The sequence below is a fragment of the Teleopsis dalmanni genome, chromosome 1, assembly GCF_002237135.1.
Source record: "Teleopsis dalmanni isolate 2A chromosome 1, ASM223713v2, whole genome shotgun sequence".
In the NCBI taxonomy this organism is placed as follows: Eukaryota; Metazoa; Arthropoda; class Insecta; order Diptera; family Diopsidae; genus Teleopsis; species Teleopsis dalmanni.
This window is the reverse complement of record NC_051846.1, coordinates 192,407,751-192,427,300: the sequence shown is the minus strand read 5'-3', so window position 1 is coordinate 192,427,300 and position 19,550 is coordinate 192,407,751.

The following is a 19,550-nucleotide window of genomic DNA, read 5'->3' as shown; positions in this document are numbered from 1 at the left end:
TTAATTTAAATTAGTTTTTGTAGGGCATTATGTGAATTTAATTTTATCAAAAAACTTGTTTAAATGTTTTATCAGGTTAATTGGACATAACTTTTTATTGTTATTAAATAATAAAAATTAAGGAAAAGAATTCTCAATTTAATTTTACAATATTTTTTATTTACTTCGATATTTTAATTTTACTCTAAAGTCACCGTCAGATATATTAATATTAAAAAATTTTGTAATTTTTATTTAAATTAAGTTCCTAAAAAACACCATTGAAATGGTTAATAATTGAAAATTCGTGTTATCATATATATAATAATAATACGTAGGATACTGGCTTTAATGATGGTCGTACTAACCATCATTAAATAGTTTTTTGACATAGTATGAATGGCTTATTTGCGATTTTGTAACAATTTAATAAGGTTAAGATAATAATTTCTGGTAAATATTGTTACCATAATGAAACCACGCATATTCTTTCTTACTTATTTGTCATTAAATGGGTTATCGGACTTTAGCTTGACGTAACGCTCCTGTCCAGGAGTCTCTGTTGCATGCTCTTCATCTCCAATCCATTACTTCAAGCACGGTTAGTGCTCCCTGCACTTTAATACTGCAACAGACAGGAAATGTAAAAGTAAGCATCTAAATATATAAAACCTAACAATTTTTGGTATATATATATATATAACAACAATTTTTGGTATCTGTTTGCACATTTGCAAACCCTTTTAAAAACTGTGGGGAATGCTCAGATTTTACTAGTTTTCTCCAACACATACAAAAGAAATGTGCCACACATATTTCGCATATGGATTTGTCTTAATCACAGCTGATAACTGTCAAACGAAATGACTTCCAAAATTGGTGTGTGGATACAAAAACAAAACAAAAGAAAAATGGTGCATGCGCCTGGAGGACGCTACAAATTTTAACGGTCACAAATGTCACATGTTCTCGAGACTATCATGTGCTAAAAAGAAAACATCGCAGCAGTAAATAAAACACATGTTTGAGGTTTGAGCATATTTCTACTAGGCCAGCACCAATACACCAATACACCCATATATGCGTAATTGTGGTTGTGCAGTAAAAAGCTTCGTGATTTTGAAAATTTATTCAAAGGTTTAGTACCAATCAATCTGTGAGCTTAAAAGGAAGCAAAAATATTCAAAGCCGGTTAGTAACGCCGTTGCCCAACCAATTAAAGTAAATTCTGTGAAGTTGAAGAAGTTATTAAATATTTTAAAATTATAAAATTGATTTTCACTTGAATTAAAAATAAATTTAAATTATTTCAAAAGTTTTGTGCATTCAAAATAAAACTGATTTATTGAACAAAATTTTACTTCTCATTTATTTTGCAAAAGCAGAAAAATCAATATCCGTCTAAAGTTTTCGGTTTCAAAGTGATTTTTATCAAATAAGTTTTCGCAATATTTAAAATTTAAAAACAAAATATTCAACATATAATTAAGCCTTAAAAACTGACGCCAAATTATTTGCTATTTTTCCATAAAATTAGCATTTAAACATATTAATTTTGCTTTAAAGAAAGACTGTGTGCTTGTAGGATATGTTAAGTAATACGTAACTGCTTAAAGCCATTTTAAATAAAAATTTAAAATAAAATAAAAAAAACAAAACAGAAAAATAAGTCCATTTTGTGTTTAGCTTATAAGAATATAAAATTTAAAATATATTTGCTTAACTTAAATATTTGCCAAGAAGAAAACTAAAGACAAATTAACTAACATCATTTCTCCATCCATTGCAAGATTTAAAGTTTAAATTTTTTGATTAATCTAATAAAATTTAAGTAATTTATTAAATAAGGTAATTAAATTTTTATATTTCTCTATATGTATTTAACATATTTTCTATATATAAAGACAAAAATATTGAATTTTTTCATATTTGCCCTACTAACGACTTTACGGCGACGGCCCCATACTATTTTTTGTCGTTACAGAAAAAAAAAATCGAAATTGCAACCCACTTTTTCAGCTAAAACATATTTTACTCTCTTAACCCAATGCGGCTTTTGTTGTGACCGCTCCCCACTACCACTTGTACTTTATAGCACAACCCCTAACATTACGTATGACAGTTAACCTAAGACACATTACATTGCTACTCCATAAGCCAAATTCTGTACCATTGGAGAGTATGTGTGGGTAAGTGCTGAAATGTATTTCAATGCCTGTACGTGCACAAGTGCCAGTTCGGTTAGCTGAGCAAACAGCTGTTTTGACCCGGTCATACATGTGTTAGTGACAGTGCGGAAACGAAAAATCGATAAAACTTTTTTATTACTTTTGTTTTTGTTACACATAAATTTGTTGAGGAAAACAGATGGTCATGGTTCTCCAATGACTCGCAAACGGTTTTCGATGTTATTCAAAACTTGTCTCTCACATAAGTTTCCTTGTAATTGAGCAATGAGATTGCTCTCTGAGAGGTTAAATCTATTCTCAAACCGGCTTTTTACAGGAGTAAAGACTTAAGTTTATAATGCTGACTACGACCAATAGAAGTATAGAAGTATAATAGAAGTATATTATTATATTTAAATATAGAATATAAAATATAAATATTTCTTTAATAATATTAATGATAAAATAAAAACAAAATAATAATAAAAAGATAATAATAATAAATAATAATGTTGTTTACTATTACTATAGTTTATTATTAATAGAAGTATATTATTATATTTAAATATACAATATAAAATATAAATGTTTCCTTAATAATATTAATGATAAAATGAAAACAAAATAATAATAAAAACATAATAATAATAAATAATAGTATTGTTTGCTGTTATATTTCTACTAAAGTTTTTAATTTTGGTGTCATTACTAAATCCTACTAAAATTATCACAAATAATTTACAAACGCACCTTGTATTTTTCTTTAAATAATTATTTAATTTACAAGATTGAATTTTTAATCAACTATTTTAAACTATTGTTTAAGAACTTTGACTAAATCTGTTTTATTTATACTTTCTAATTTTTTTTTTTAATCTGCATATATAATTTACTTATATTGTATTCACACGGGAGTTTTGTTTTTAATAGCAGCTGTCATTTTGACTTATTCTTGTTTTGATGGTAAATGAAGTTGTAATCAAAAACATTTGTATGGATTTACTGACACCTGATATTAGGATTGAATTCTATTGTTTAATTATAATAATTTTTTTTAAAAATTTGAAAAGGATTTATTAAGAAGTGAAGTTAAAATTCGAATAATGATACTTCTACTACGTCAATGCATGGAATTTATAATCAAATGTTACTTAATAACATTTTTTGTACCTTTTACACCATTGTGCGTGCATAAGATTTGACAATATATTCGGTCATATCCGTTTTTGACCTGGATGAAAATGTTAGCCAGTTAGCACTATATATCTTTCTTTCTTCTTCTACCTTCCCTCTGCCATCTTTTACCTTCAATCTATTAGTGAATAAACGAGACTTTCTGTTGACTAATGAGCTTATTTACAAGAACTTATTATAGAGAGGTTTCAAATAATAGTGAATTGCAACAACAAAGTTTTTTATTCATTTTTAATAGATATGTTTCCAAAAGTTGTGAACTACAACAATAAAAATTCTTTTTATATTATTTTAAATTATTAATTATTTTTTCATTAATTGAATTTATGGTTGACCGTACAGCTGTTTCGAATATTGTTAAATATCCATCATCAGTAGTCTTGGAAATTTTTTTATATTTAATTATTCATAAATAAGTTTTTAAAACTGTAAGTGCTAAGGGTTGAACTCTTACGTCTCTTAGATTTAAATCGCTCTATTATTATTATATTTAATAATAATTTCTACGATAAAATAGCCGCTGCCGTCATAACTGATGTTAAAATCAAATTTAAAAAGACCTTACAAAATCAGGCGATTAGATTATACACTTGGTCCATTTCAAGCAGTACTCGTATCCAAACAATATAATGTTGGGCATTTAAATTAAATTTGTAAATGTGTGTTTACATTAGAATAAATATATAAATACTATATGTATATACATATATATATTATGTAATATATATAAATTACTTATAATATATACATGAGCTGTTAGTAATGCTGTCTGTTTGCTAATGTATCTCTCAATTAGCAAACGAGAATTTTTGATGACTAATAGGCCCTATATGTTATAAGCGTTACTGTTATAAGTAGTGCTTATAACATTTATACTACTATTATCTACTGTTATACGTCCTATTATTATTATCCTATTCTCATACTGTCAGACGTGCTATCGTTATACGCTTATCTGTTATATGCGCTGCTGTTATATGCCCTTCTGCCATCCGTAATGTGATTGTTATATCGTTTCCATGTATGATACATTTAGAAGTAATTGTATATTTAGTTAAGTAATGTATAGTATTTTACTATAGTTTCTTATTAATTCTTTATGAGTTAAGAGTTCTACGGCAGGTTACTTGCCAGAATTTACAATAGATATATAATAATACAACTGTTTAGTCATTTTTTATAACTTTTTCCACAATATGACCTTCTGTTTGGAAGATACTAGTTAGACTAGTTAGACAATCGAAACAATTATTAGGCATATTTTTAAATTTTAATACTCTTCTTTATTTTTATGTTTAGATTTATGGTAATCTGTAGATATATTTATAAGGCCCTTGTTATAAAGAGCGTCACGTGCACGTCGAAATTGACTCTTTCCGGCTATGATGAAAATGCAGGTTATGCAGAGTGTCATATCAGTTTGTAAATTTTTTATTTTCACTATTACTTTTGTACTTTCTGGTTGTGTCTAAATTTTAAAGGAAATATGTACATAAAATTTTAAATCCATTCATGGACCTGTTTTTTTAAAATTATTTTTATATATTGTACAATAATAGAATAAATTGGATGACGTAGACAAAGTTTTATTATTATTACTTTATGTTAGATGGTGATCCTGATGATGGCTCTCAAGGATAGTCGAAATATAGAATATATTTTGTTTAATATTTTTCAACAAATGTTGAATTATTTAACAAAAAGTGGTCTAGGTATAGCCGGATTAAAAAAGAATATATAAAAACCATTATGGAAATATATACATACATGCATCACGGTTTTGACTGAGTGACGAGGAACATATAGCCTTGTCTCTGCTGACTGAATTTAAGCCGACCTTTATTTTTTTCTCCCACTCTAGGTTTGTTAATTTGCATTGTAAGCAAAAACAATTTTGATTTTGACGTGCCTATGACACTTTACATTATTATTATTATTAAAGCTTTAATGTGAAATCTCCCAGCAGCCGGTAATACGGCCAGAGTCCTATTGTACCAATTTCACTATTGATTACACAAAGCCCTTTAAAGCTTTGTGAACAACGTCTATATGAAACAAATTTCTTCTGTACGTTATTAAAGCTGGACAGTCACAAAGAATGTGCATAGTAGTTTCCTCATCTTCGATTATACTGCCTTCGGAATTAGCAGATAATCGAAGTTTATGAAGGTTATATTTCTGGTCATAATGACCTGTTATGAAACCCGTTATCAACTTTAAATTACATTTTGAGAATTTAAGATTATTTTTGTAGAAATACGGTTTTATCAGTGCTTTGCTTTGTCTAATACCAGGGAAGTCTTCCCAGCACTCCAGCCGCATATGTTTTTCCCTTTCCTTGGTAATTTGTTTTGTACTGGCCCAATTTAACCCACAAAGTGACACTCTACCTACATAACGTGGGCCTAATATTATCTCTGTCATATCCAAATTAGAGAATCAAAATTCCTAAAATGGATATTATATATTAAATTAAAGAACTACACTCTGGACTACAAAGTGTCCAAATTGCATATATAAAGAACATATTCTACTTCATTATCAAATGTAGTAAATTCTGCAATAGGTAATAGAAACTTACCTATTAGAGAGCTATTTCGTATCATTGCATTTGAAATAAGAAATAAATAGTTAAGATAAGATAGCTTTTAACTCATTTATTAAGTGAATAATAATAATAATTTGATGAAATAATAAACTTATATTCTTTTAAGGAACTTTGAGAATTATATTCTATCTATTTTCTCTAATGAGGTATTATAGTTTTTATGGCAAATATTTATTTTCATATAAAAACACTAAATTTTCATTTTATTATATAAAATTTATTCTCTTATTTGTTCACGCCGCCCCAACTAGATGTGAAATAAAGTTAATTTTAACGTAAAAGTGCATGTTAGGATTAAGTTGTATTATTTTCGAAATTGTGTACTTAAATGGTCCCAATCAACACATTGTGTGCCGAAATCGTCTGGGACGTAACGCAAACATTCTGTAAACAAAAATATTTACGAGTACTATTAGATATTCCCATAGATTGAAATATGTTTACACACTTTTGTTGCTTGTTTTTATCCTTTTGACTGTAATATGCGATACACAACACATTTTCACGAAGAGTTAAGCCATTTGTTTAGTTCAAGGATATAAAAATTATTTACCTAACTACTTTAGTAGAATATGTAAATATTTCAACGCAGGATGTTAACAGAATATAAATAAATGTTTACATGATATACTAAAAAAAATGCATTAAGTGGGATTGGGGAAAAAAGGATTTGCTGCTTGAACTGAAAATTGTGTCAGGAGACTTAGATTGCGTTTAAAATTATACTCAGCACAGACTATTATAAATAGGATTTTTTTAATTGCATTGTTGTGTCCTTTTAATTAGTTTATTACATATTTAAAATTTTTGTTTTTATTACATTTATTATTTATTTTGTTTAGTTAAATCCTAAATACACAGAAAAATGTAACAAAAATTTAATTGCGCATAAATGTCCTTAATTATTAATACTTCGAGAGTGGAGAGTGTATTTTTCATATTAAATAAATAAATAATTATATTATAATTTATATTTTATTAAAGGATTTTTAATAAATAATTAAAAAAATCAATGTATTATTTTTTATTTTTGTTTATTTTATGGAATTATTTTTTATATAAAATTTGTCAATGTTTCCCTAATGAAACATTCCCCAATGAAGCTCCTCTTAATTTCTTATAAATAATTAATTAGTTATTTAAAAAGCGGTCTTTAAATTATTATTATTGTATTATATATTTTATTTTTTTAAATATTATTATTTAAAGTTTTTATTAGTGTTGCCGAAAAAGCTATGCATTCTTATAAACCCAAAGAAGCTATTTTTTAAAATTTGGTGGGTTTTCGAATAGCAAAAAAAGAAAGGTCAAACACAAAAATTCAGTAAATTTATTTTTATTAAAATTTCTAATTAAATATCCAAAAATATCTAAAAATTATTTTTCTCCTATTTATTTTGTTATTCACAAAATTACATGTCATTCTATTTTGCGTTTTTTTTTGGAAATTTGCCGACTTTCTGTCACTGGAAATTGCGTAATTCTTCCTTCCAATGTCCATAAAAGGAGAATATTTATTTTAGTTTTCCAATAGGTGATTTTGTTGTTTTATTTTCCATAAAAGGATCTCGTGTTGCTATGTTCGTAAAGCCGATTTGCGTTTTACAACAGTTGCGTTGCAGTCTTGGTACGATTTACTTGAAATTGAAAATATTAAACGGATTTTGACTTTCCTTCCACTCTGTTAAGAAGAAGTGACTCAAGAGTGGAGTGAAGGTAAGGACATATATTCCTTACGTGTGCATATCTGTGAAAGTGTTTTTTTTTTTGTTGTTAGAAGATTTAAACTATTTGTGGTTAAGTATAGCTAAATATATTTAGTATAAGTTAATGTAGTATCTATGTGAATTTTACTTCAATACATGCAGATATTGAAAAATGTTTCATATTTAATATTTTAAATATAAATTATTTTTAAACACACCAAGTGCGATTTCTGAAATATAGTAATATAAGTTTATTAAATAAACAAGTCAATTATTATTATTATTATTTCATTGTTTAAACGTAGACTTCTAAAAAGCTACTTCTAAATTAAAAAAATTTTTTTTACAATTTAATCGTCTAAACTTAACTTTTTTTATTTATTATGAAAATATAATATAAAAAATTACATAATTTAATTTAATAATTTGTTTTTATTTATTTTATTTATTTGTTTTTAAAAGTTATAAATTATTTAAGTTCAATAATAATTATTATTATTATAATTAAAATAATAATAATATTATTAAATAATTTGATAATTATTAAAATTGAAACAAAAAGTTGTTAATATTTAAATTCAATAAATATCATTATATTACTAACTTCTTAATTATATCCTTAATGATACCTAATTTTATATTTAGGACTTTATAATTATATTCCATAATTCCATAAAGTTATAGAATCTTACTTCAACAAAGAAAAAAAATTGAAAAAGGTTTTAATATATAATAAAATTTATTTAATTTAAAATATTGTTCTGTTTAAATTAAAAAAGTAAAAATTTTAATTTAATATGAAATTTGATTCAAAATTATGTAAAAACGCGCTGTTTTATTGTAATAATTTTTATTTAAATATATCTTATGCTATTGTAGTAAAAACGTTAGGATATTTATGAATACGGAAATTTATGTCTTTTTTAAATTTGTTCCAATTTAGGTACATATATATAAATATATGCATATTAGTAATATAATATAAAAATATAAAGGTTTTAATTTTGGAGACAGTCTTCTAAACTTTTTAACATAAAATAATAATATCAGATCGTTTAGAAGTGATTAAAAGCGTTGAAAGTTAAACATTATAGTAGTTTCTGTTAAAAATATTGTGTAAACATGAAAGAAAATCTAAATCTTTGTTACTAAAATCGATTTTTCACCTTCTTCAGATATTTGAGTGTTTGAAAATCAACTTTTTTCTATTATTCACCGAACAGTATACCTATACACTTAATTGATTGGTTTTTTATACTACTCACCGAAATGATATATATATCTTATTTTTAATAATAATGGATGTCTTTATTATGTTACATTAAAATTCAGTTTAATATTTATACACATCGGGTAGACTAAAAAGATTTTCCAGTTCTCAATTTTTTATAAACCTCTAAATGAATTTATTTAATTTGTCTAGTCATTCTTCTGAGCCAACATTAGTTTTTAGTTCTGAACTTGTTAGCATAAGAAAAAGAATATTGTTTTCACTTTAATTTAAATTTTTTAACTTATGTAGCACATCGGCTAATTTTTCTTTGGATAACCAATAACTCGACTTTATTCATTAATGTAGCATCCCTTAAAAGAAAATAAAACACTATATTATATTCACAATTGCTACGAAGTCACGTATTCAATTACCACTATCAAGCATAGTATTAGAATATGATATTTTTTATGAATTGTAATTAACAGAATATCTCTCAGATTTGAGACTAGTCGTAATCTAGCATTTTATATCTATGATATCCTATATAAAGACAACCTTTCTTCTGACATAGTGGTGTATATATAAAGAGATTAATCTTTCTTTTTTTAACTAAATGTGCTATTATTAATTGTCATCTCGTATATTTTGTAAAATGCAGAGTTATACATCTGTTTTTTTCATATATTTCTCTTTTGAGAATGACAGATAATTTTACATTATTCATATCCACATTTCATTGAACAGGATAAGGTGTGCTATCTTGAACTAGAGGATATTATTAGCATTATCAATAGCCTAATTTCTTACAGCTTATATTGACAATATTTCTTTATAACAATAATATTTCTTAATAATAATTTAAATTTCTCTTTTTGCTGCTTTTATACTTTTCTACTATAGTCAGTTGAAGATATATTAAGTTATTCTGTTTGTAATATAATGAAACAAAATACATAATCCCAATATTATACATCCATGGTACCACAACAGACCATTATTTATGCCTATTTGAGGATGTAAATCCGTCATATGAACCTAAACCATATTATACTACTAAACGAGTATCAGCACGTTTAGTAGTATCAATTAAACGAAGATGTTCTGTAGGACTGTTAGTTGTATAGTTTGTCTCTCCGTTATGAAACCAGGCTTTTACTTAGTGAAACTAGGCGAACATATTTGGCAATTAATAAAAATTTAAATAAAATATTGTTAAAAATGATTTAGTATATAAAAAAAAAATATTTTTATTTTATGGAGAGATTCTTTGAACAGTAATAAAACACAATAAAATTTTATTGTTTTTACTTAATTCAAATTTAGGTTGTCGTGTGTTGCCAAATATTCATCATTAGTGGTCTTGGAATTATTTCTTATATATTTAAATATTCATAAATAATTTTTTGAGACTATAAGTAACACGAGTTGAACTTGTATCCTGTCAAATTTGATACTGCGAGTTAGTGTTAATTGGCCAACTGACCCAAAGCCGTACTTGATTTATATCTTTATATTGGAAGTTTTGTTGATTGGTGTGGTGTATGTGGTATATTATATTAATACAAAATCATAAATCAGCTATGAATTAATTTAATTAATTAAGAATATTTATCTTTCATTAATAAATTTGGTCTTTAAATCAGCATTGGTCTTGGTCATGTTTTCATACTATTCTCTCTTGTGTAAAGTTCTATATTTGGCAACTTGATACAAGGAATTTATGCTAATTTTACTCTACGATTCGCTAAAGCGAAATAGAAAGCTGACATTCAATATTTTATAATATATAAATTATCTGAGAATGTTAAGATTACGTCTTAGAGTATATAGAGATATATTTTAAAACAATTATGAGTATTAAGAAGTTAAAAACAGATTTGATTGTATACTCATAACTATAATAGCGTTTAATATAATAGTCAGAATATATTTAATATATTTTATTGAATTTCACAATTTTGCTTATCCATCAATAATTTAATGTTGTGCACTAAACTGAAAAGTTCTTTACCAGAAATTTTAATTTTTAATAGATAATTTGTGAACACAAGCTGTCTAGAAATTTTAATTTTTATAATTACGTATTAATTTTAAAGAAATTTGAACTAAATTGAAAATATGTAAAAAAAGATTCTTAAGAAATAAAGATTATGTATCTAAAAATGCTTCTTAAAATTTCTTATATTCTTATTTATATTTATGTATTCAGTTATATTTATTTTATATTATTTTTACGTTTTTTTATATTTTTTTTATACTATTTTAATATTTTTATTCCGTTTAAAATAAAAATTTATTTAAGAAAATGCAATTCAAATATGAATAAAATTATTATTTGGTAGAGAGGTTTCGAAAATTATTATTGAAATATTACATCATTTTAAATATTTTAGTATAAATGTTTATGCATTTATACATAAAAAAGTATTCATTTCGAAATATCGTAATTTTTACTGAACATAAAATAAAAAATAAAAAAAAAATTAAAATTTACAGCGGCACGATTTTGGCTTACTCCTTAATGGTTTGTATGCTTCTAATCAAGTTGATTGCTGCCGCAGTGCACACTGACTTTGTTGGCACCACTTTAAAGTGACTGCCTTCCATGGAAGGATATTCCCGAGCAGCTGTTTTTTTTCTTACCAATTGGCCAAAAGCCAAACAAGTTGTAATAAAACTAAAATCTGTGAGAATATTGGAAAGTAACAAATACTACCAAGTTTTCAAAAACAACAAATATTATTGTTATTGTTGTTATTCCAAAGTAAGAGCGCACGTATGCGCACTACAAGGATACTTGAAAATATCCTGCGAAGCACAGACACGAGAAATCAGTCGTCGTCGAGCTTTCAAATGGATTACAACCACTCAAACACAATCAGCGCAAAGAAATTTTAAGTGAAAAAAATTATTAAATCAATTGAAGTGAATATTTAAACCGGTTAAAGTGATTAAAGGACTTACAGGACTTAAAGAGAAATTAATAAAATATATTTATTGAATATTGAAAAATAGTATGTAATATAATATAAAATTTTTTTTAAATGCTTTTGTACTATACTTAGTCCTCAAGTATGTGTGGTTGCGGTTTGATGTGTAAAAGCAACCGCATGCGTTTATTTGGGTGTGTACGACGGTTGTAACTCCGTCGGTTCAAGTAATCAGTGTGCCTGCCTGCCTGTCTGTCTGCCTTTACCCTCTTACCGGAAGTGTTAGCGAAGTTTTTTTTAGTATTGTTTTAGTTATGTATATGTATGTGTGTGTCATTGCAACCAACTTCAGTTCAACTTCCTTCTTTTGTTTCTTTTATTCCATTTCCACTTTCAGTGAGTCAGTCAGTCTGTGTCTTTGCTGCCAGTTCCGCGGCAGGCTTATATATTTTTATTGTCGTATTGGATCCTTAGTGCAGTCTTTTATGGGTAGTTGGTTTAGTTTAGTTCGCCGAAGTACACTAAAGTATGTATAACTCCTTTTAAATGTGTGAGTTTGTGTTTCTTATTGATTGCGCTTTTTGTTCCTTTTATTACTGTAATTATCCTTTGCTTCATTTTGTACTCGTAAAAACATAAAATAGTATTTTTTATATAAAATTTTATTTGCCGACGCATTCAGATTTTACTCAACTTCGGGTGCGGTTCTATACTTTTCGACAGATAGTATTTTTCAATAGTATTGGTACTAAAATTAAATAAATGAAGTAGTGACAACATGTGCCTACACACATTTGATATGTGGTCTATTATATTCTAAAATTATTTTTATTATTAATATATATATACAAATTATTTTAAAATCTGACTTAAAATTAATAGTTACAATTAATATTAAATAAATAAAAATAAAAAAAAAGTTATAAATTAAATTGCTTCTACCATAGAACAGTGACGTCATTAAATATTTCAATATTATTTTTATTACAAAAAAAAGTACGTTTAAATAAGTTATAAATTGCAATTATATAAAAACTTTAGTTGAAAAGTAATAAAAGAAGTAATAAACACAAAAAGTTCACAATTTCAAAATATTGTTGAGTTAAAAAAAAAATATTAAATTCAATAAAAAGGTTTTTTCGAACAGTAGTGAACTACAACAACAGAAATTCATTTTTATATTATTGTAATTAATTGAATTTTGGTCAGCCGACCACACAACTTTCTCAAGTATTGCCAAATACCCATCATCACTATTCTTGGAACAAATTCTTGTATTTAATTATTCGTAAATAATTATTTTTGAGACTGCAAGTACCAGGAATCAAACTCGAGTCCTGCCAAATGTGAATTTCAGAATCAGTCCACCTTAACCAACTGACCCAAAGCTGTACTTGACTTTTTATGTTAACTACACAATATGAATTTTGCTAAATCATAAATCCATCGAAATTTGAAAATTTTTTTACAATACTAGCAAAAAAAGTTTCACATCAACTTTATGGTACTCTATTAACGTTCAGTTATAATTAATGACAGAAGTGATAAATACTAAATGAATTTATGAGTTGAGGATGCTTTACTATATGTACCGTTAAACCGACCGAATGATCTATCTGACGTTCTGCCGTCACAGAATACTCAATATTTAGTTCGGATATTAAAAATTAATATTTAGATCGATTAGATTATACTAAATATTAATATTTACAAACTAAATATTAATATTTAGTATACGAACCAAAAAACTTACTCTTCGGAGAAACTTATTCCCCCTGGAGCTGCTTTCGTATTACTTTAGAAAGCGTCTCTTTATGTTCAGTCATACTCTTGTGATTTGTGATTTGTGTCCAGAACCATACTTGTATACTGCATTTTACAGTGTCTGCTTCATTCATTAATCTCTGAACTATTGATTTTGATGAATTTCATCACATATAACTTCAACATTTGCTAGTTCTCTCGGATCGTTTTCATTCTTGAGAACAAAGGTGAAGAGAGTAGTTATCACAAGTGTAGATACTACGATAATAAATCTGAGTAACTACCTACAGCACACATTAGGAAAACGATGTACACCTGCATAAAAGACAAAAGTATCTAATTATAAACTTAATACCAGGTAAAGAATTTCCATTACTAAATCCACTTTTTGACTTTTTGAGATCAACGTGACTGGAAGGATATACGAAACTTGAGGTAGTATAAAGGCAGATCTTCTGGATGTAGTACTGTACATATCTTCCTCTACATTTGTAGAGGTCAGCATAAGAGTTGTGTTCTTTCATTTAAAATGGAGTTTAAGAATTTTAATTACGTTTTATTTCAATGAAGTCAGTGAAGTATTTAATTAATCAATCGTATTAGAATTTATTCGCATTCCATAGAAACTCAATTCATATATTTTTGTTCCAGCTCTAAAAAATGTCAGGCAATTAGTTTATTTGATAATAAGTAGCAAAAATGTTTATATAAAAATATTATATTTAATATTATACTCGTATTTTGATTTACAGTCACTTAAGAAAAAAGAAACAATTTTCTGTATGTAAACTATGGTTTTAATAGAGGGCTTTTTCAACAGTAGTGAATTAAAACAATGAAATACCTAAAAAGTAATAATATTAAGAGATATTATGAATAATACCACTACAAAAAGAATAGTACTGAAATTTAACTATTGATAGTAACTATTTAACTATAGACGTAGAATAATTAAATTATTTATTTAATTATTCTACGTCTGGTTTATAATATTGTTTCAATATAACACAGCAAGTGAATTTGTTAATAAACTTTTACATTAATTCGAAGCTAGAACAATAAAGGCCAAGTACAGCTTTGGATCATATTCATATTTGACAGGGTCCGAGTTCAACACTTACTTCAAGTCTAAAGAATTATTTACGAATAATTAACTATAAGTAATATTTCCAAAGAGGAACGGCCTCCATATCCGTAGGCCCTTCTGAAGACCCTATATTCCAGATGGAGTGCAGGAAATCAATATTAGTAGTAAAATTTTCAATAAGAGCACTGATTATGGACATTTAGTAAAAACCCATCATCAAATATATTTGTATATAAAAAAATTCTTTAAAATATCTGTCATTTTGAAAAACAGTTTCGTTAAAAGCTAGAAAGTTATTTTTGTGTGTACACCCAGAAAATGTCATCATCAGCTGTGCAATAAAAAATCTAATCTATGAGAAACGAAAGTGCTTAGGACGTTTTATAAAATGTTTGCTTCAGCATTAAAGTTCCTGGAATCCCAAAAAATAAAGCAAAAAATAGTTTTTTTACATGTGTAGTATATAAGATATACATATAGTAAATAAAACTATAATTATATAAAATATTTTATGGTGTAACAAAAAGTGCTATAGCAACTGAATTGCATGTCACAGTACCCAATAAATACTTTTATAGCATTTCCTGCTACTTTTAAAGTAAAAGTTGTTTCGGTAAAAGGAAAAAAAATCCATTTTAGGTTGTTTTATTTACTTTTCGCTTTTGCTGGAAGTGAAGCGACACAAGGCACCAGGCGGTACATGCATGAGTCATACTCCAAATTTTTATTACATTTTTCAATTCTTTTTTTTTTTTTTTGAAAAGTTCATACTCCGTTTTTTCCTCTTATTTTAGTTGCATACAAAATTTACACTTTTCGCTTTTCCGTAGTGCCGTTGGTATCCCCGGAGATCGCAAACAGAAGCTGTTCGCAGAAGCCACATGGCACATGGAAATGTCTACACATCCATGCGAATGTCAGAGATTATGCCAACATGCCTTGATATTTGATTGATGATATTTGCTATTTTTGGTTTGTAAAGATGTGCAAAACCGCAGATATATTTTTGCCTAAACTTTGCCATTGCGGTACTCTTCCGTATAATTAATGAAATCGAATATGTTTTCGTTACAACAGAAATGTATGCATAAAATTTGCTATCTTCAATATCAAAATTTTGTTCAATTGTGAGTGGCGAAAATCCCTTCAAATTTAATTCAAGTTGAATGCCAACCGTTAGGAAAATATCATATAAATTGAGTTTTTCGCTTCGTTAACATTTTGAAATAAATAAAAAAAATAAAGCTAAAGTCATAAATAAAATGAAAAATAAAATATAATTTTTCTTTCTCCTCTCAGTCTTTTGTTCACGACAAAGTGTCGTCGTTGTCAGTTTTATTTCCATTCTGAATATTGCCACTCCCTGAACACGTCTACAATTTGCTTTTCATAGAAAATTTATTCCAAAGTTTATGGTCTGCAGCTGATTTTACTAATTTGTACAAAATAAAACTGCACTTTTCATTAAGAAAAACAAAGGATAGCACAACAGAAATTACTTCAGTATGATGTACTGATATGGAAATGGAAAGATACATTCTGTAGTTGAACTCTAGTGTATAGTTCTTTAAATACGAAAACATTAGCCTGTCTTTCTTATGTGACCAAATATAATATTGAACTACCATAAATACTATATGCAATATTTTATTTAAAAAATTGGTTTTGTTCAAATTACATTATATGTAATTTTATTTAATCTTATATATGATACAAATGTTATGATACTCGTATATGATATAAGCTATTTTGTAGTAGTTATATAATATCACGTACGTTGTAAAATATAATATATATGATATCATTCATATGATATGTATGATGTGATATGATGAGATATGATATGATATATGATATGATATATGATATGATATATGATATGATATATGATATAAGATATGATATGATATATGATTTGATATATGATATGATATATGTATACATGAAGTTGAACTAAATACAATGTATGACATTTTATTTTTGAAATAAAGAATTGTTTATGTTTAAATTATATTCCATTGTGTTAGTCTACTATTGTCTTGAGATACTTTATCTGTAAAATAAATAATAATTAAATGCATAATAATAGAACAAACAACAATTAAGCAAGTACCTTTGTCATGTCCTTTTACAACCTGTACGCGGAAATATCCACATCTTCTATATCTTCAATTTCAGGTCAAAAAGAAAAAATTCACTAAACATATGTTCGCAACAATTAGAATTAATGGATTTTGATTTATGTCACTCTTACATCTTTTCCAGAAAAGTACAACCCCAGAACAAATGCTACAATATATAAAAACTTTTTGAAAATGTACTAGTCTTTCGGCAGTTGCTTGTGGATTTCATTACCCCAGTTGTTACAAATATTGTTTGTTTGATAACATAACATCCATTGAGAAAAATGAACTTCATCACTAAATCAAAAAAATATAATAGGTGTATTCGGCGCGCCCCGAAGCGGTGAAAAATCTCTTAGTAAAGTTTTTTGCTAAAGTTCCTTCCTAAAGTCTCTTAATAAAATCTCGTGCTAAAGTCTCTTACCAAAATCTCTTGAAAAGTCTTGCTAGCAGTTTACAACTTAAAAATGAAAAATTTTTGAAATTTTTAATACATTTATTCTCTATAATATTTGTGTATTTTTAAAATATTTCTACTTCACAATTTTTAAATTTGTGAAATTTTTTAATCCTGTTTGACTTTTTCTTTACAAGACTTTGACATATTAGTGGAATACTCATTCGCAATTATCGCTTATCGCTTTGGTATTTTTCTGCAGTCTCTTAGATGATTAGATACTTTGCAACAAGTCTGTTAGAGCAAGCGAGTAGTGTTGTTGTTTTGCGTATAATTTAGAGACTTTAGCAAAAGATTTGTTTTTGCTGCACTGTGGAACGAACGAATACACCTAATATTGTTTGTTGATATATCCATTAAACTAAAAATGTTAAATACTATCACTAACACACCACTAAAAAAATTTCGATTTGGAAAATAGTTACCATTTTTGCATTGCTTCTACAATTTAAGGATGTTAAATGATAACATCATCAGGGCTACACCAGGGCTGTCCAGACCAGATGGAATCGCGAGCCAATACAAATTATTGTACAGATTGAGGGCCACATAAACAAATATATACGTTTATAGTTGTTATTATAAATACATTATAACATTATAAATACGGTTATAATGTTAAATTTACTTTTATTAATTTATTAGCTTAAATTCATTAATTTGGTATATCATAAAAATAAAATAATACACCAAATAAAAAAAGTACACCAAAAGAAAATTTGGGTAATTGTAGTAGATTAGAAATAAGTCGCGAAATATGTGGTTCGCATGGCGTACTTTGGGCAGCCCTAGTCTACATTATGAATTGGTAAATCTTGGTCTAAATATTTAAAGTTTTGAATGATACTTCACTTGGACATATGTCACTGAAATAGTGCTGTCCAATCATGTTTAGAAAATGAACAACCTTGTATTATTTAAAATGATATCTGACTATTATATAAATATTAGCTTGACGTTATGCTGATATGTTGTAGACATAATTAAGTTGTGTACACTTATAAATGTATGATATATTAATTACAGTTATTTAAAATCTAATCTGACTATATTTTTTTTTAATAAGTTTATTTATAATAAATGTATTTTCTTTCTTTCTTTACAGATTTTACGATTAAAATAAAAAACAAAAACTATTTGAACTTTTAGTAGAAATAATTAACAATTAAGATTATAACTAAATGTGCAAAAATTAAAAAAAATTAAATTAAATTAAAAGATATATAAAATCTCAGCATTATATCAATATTAAATTTTAATGTTAAAGTATAAAGTATATATATATGAAAAATAGTCCAAAGTATTTTAAAGCCACGCCATACTCAACATCAAAAGATTTTTAACCAAAAAACGATAAACGCCACACAACTCACGAGAAAAAGTAAATATCGTCGCTTAAGTGAACACCATTAAAAATTAAAACAAAACAAAAACAAAAACAAAAACAACACACACAAATATGCATAAATATATAAATTTAAATTAAAATAAAAAATATATAAAGTATATGTATTTAAAATCAGATTTTTGAAAGACAAATATAAAGATTATTGCATCTGCTGTAGAAAACTCAAAAGAATAAAAAAAAAAATTGAATTCAATTAAAATTGAAAAATAAACTAAAGAAAATAATTCGCCAATTGCTATAAAATTTCCATTTTTAGTTTAAAGTAAATGGCGAGCATTGGCAGTGTTGCCAACTTAAGAAAATAAACAAAAACAAACTAAAAAACACAACACAACACAACAGTGGAGTTTGTACTAACAATAGCAATAAGAACAACAACATCAACAGCAACAACAACAAAGTGCAGTGAAGTTAGTGCATACGAAAGTCAAGCGTATGAGTGTCTTGTAGAGTTTCTTGCTTACGCCTGCCATTGAGTCTGTGCCCAGTCACTCAGTCTTCAGCGGCATTTGCAAGTGAATTGAACGAACATTGAAACGAAGCCAAATAAAATATCAAACGAAATAATTCTCAGGTACAATTCTTCGGATTGTATACCAAAGATTTGAAGGACAATTTTCATAAAATTGCAAATATAAATTGAACTAAATTAAAACACTGAGCAAGATATTGTGGTTAGGAAGAAAGAAAGAAAAGACTGATTGATTTAAAATTTCAAAGAAGTTTTAAATTTAACGGATGATATATATTAAGACAGCCGAAGGAAGTAAGGGAAAGTTGCAGAATTTTTAAAATTTTACAATTGTCCTGATAGATTTCTTCATGTTTCGAATTTGTGTTTAAGTGCGAAAGGTTCCTGTTTTGATAAACTATTTGTAATAAACTGAAAAATTAAGTTAAACTTAAAAAA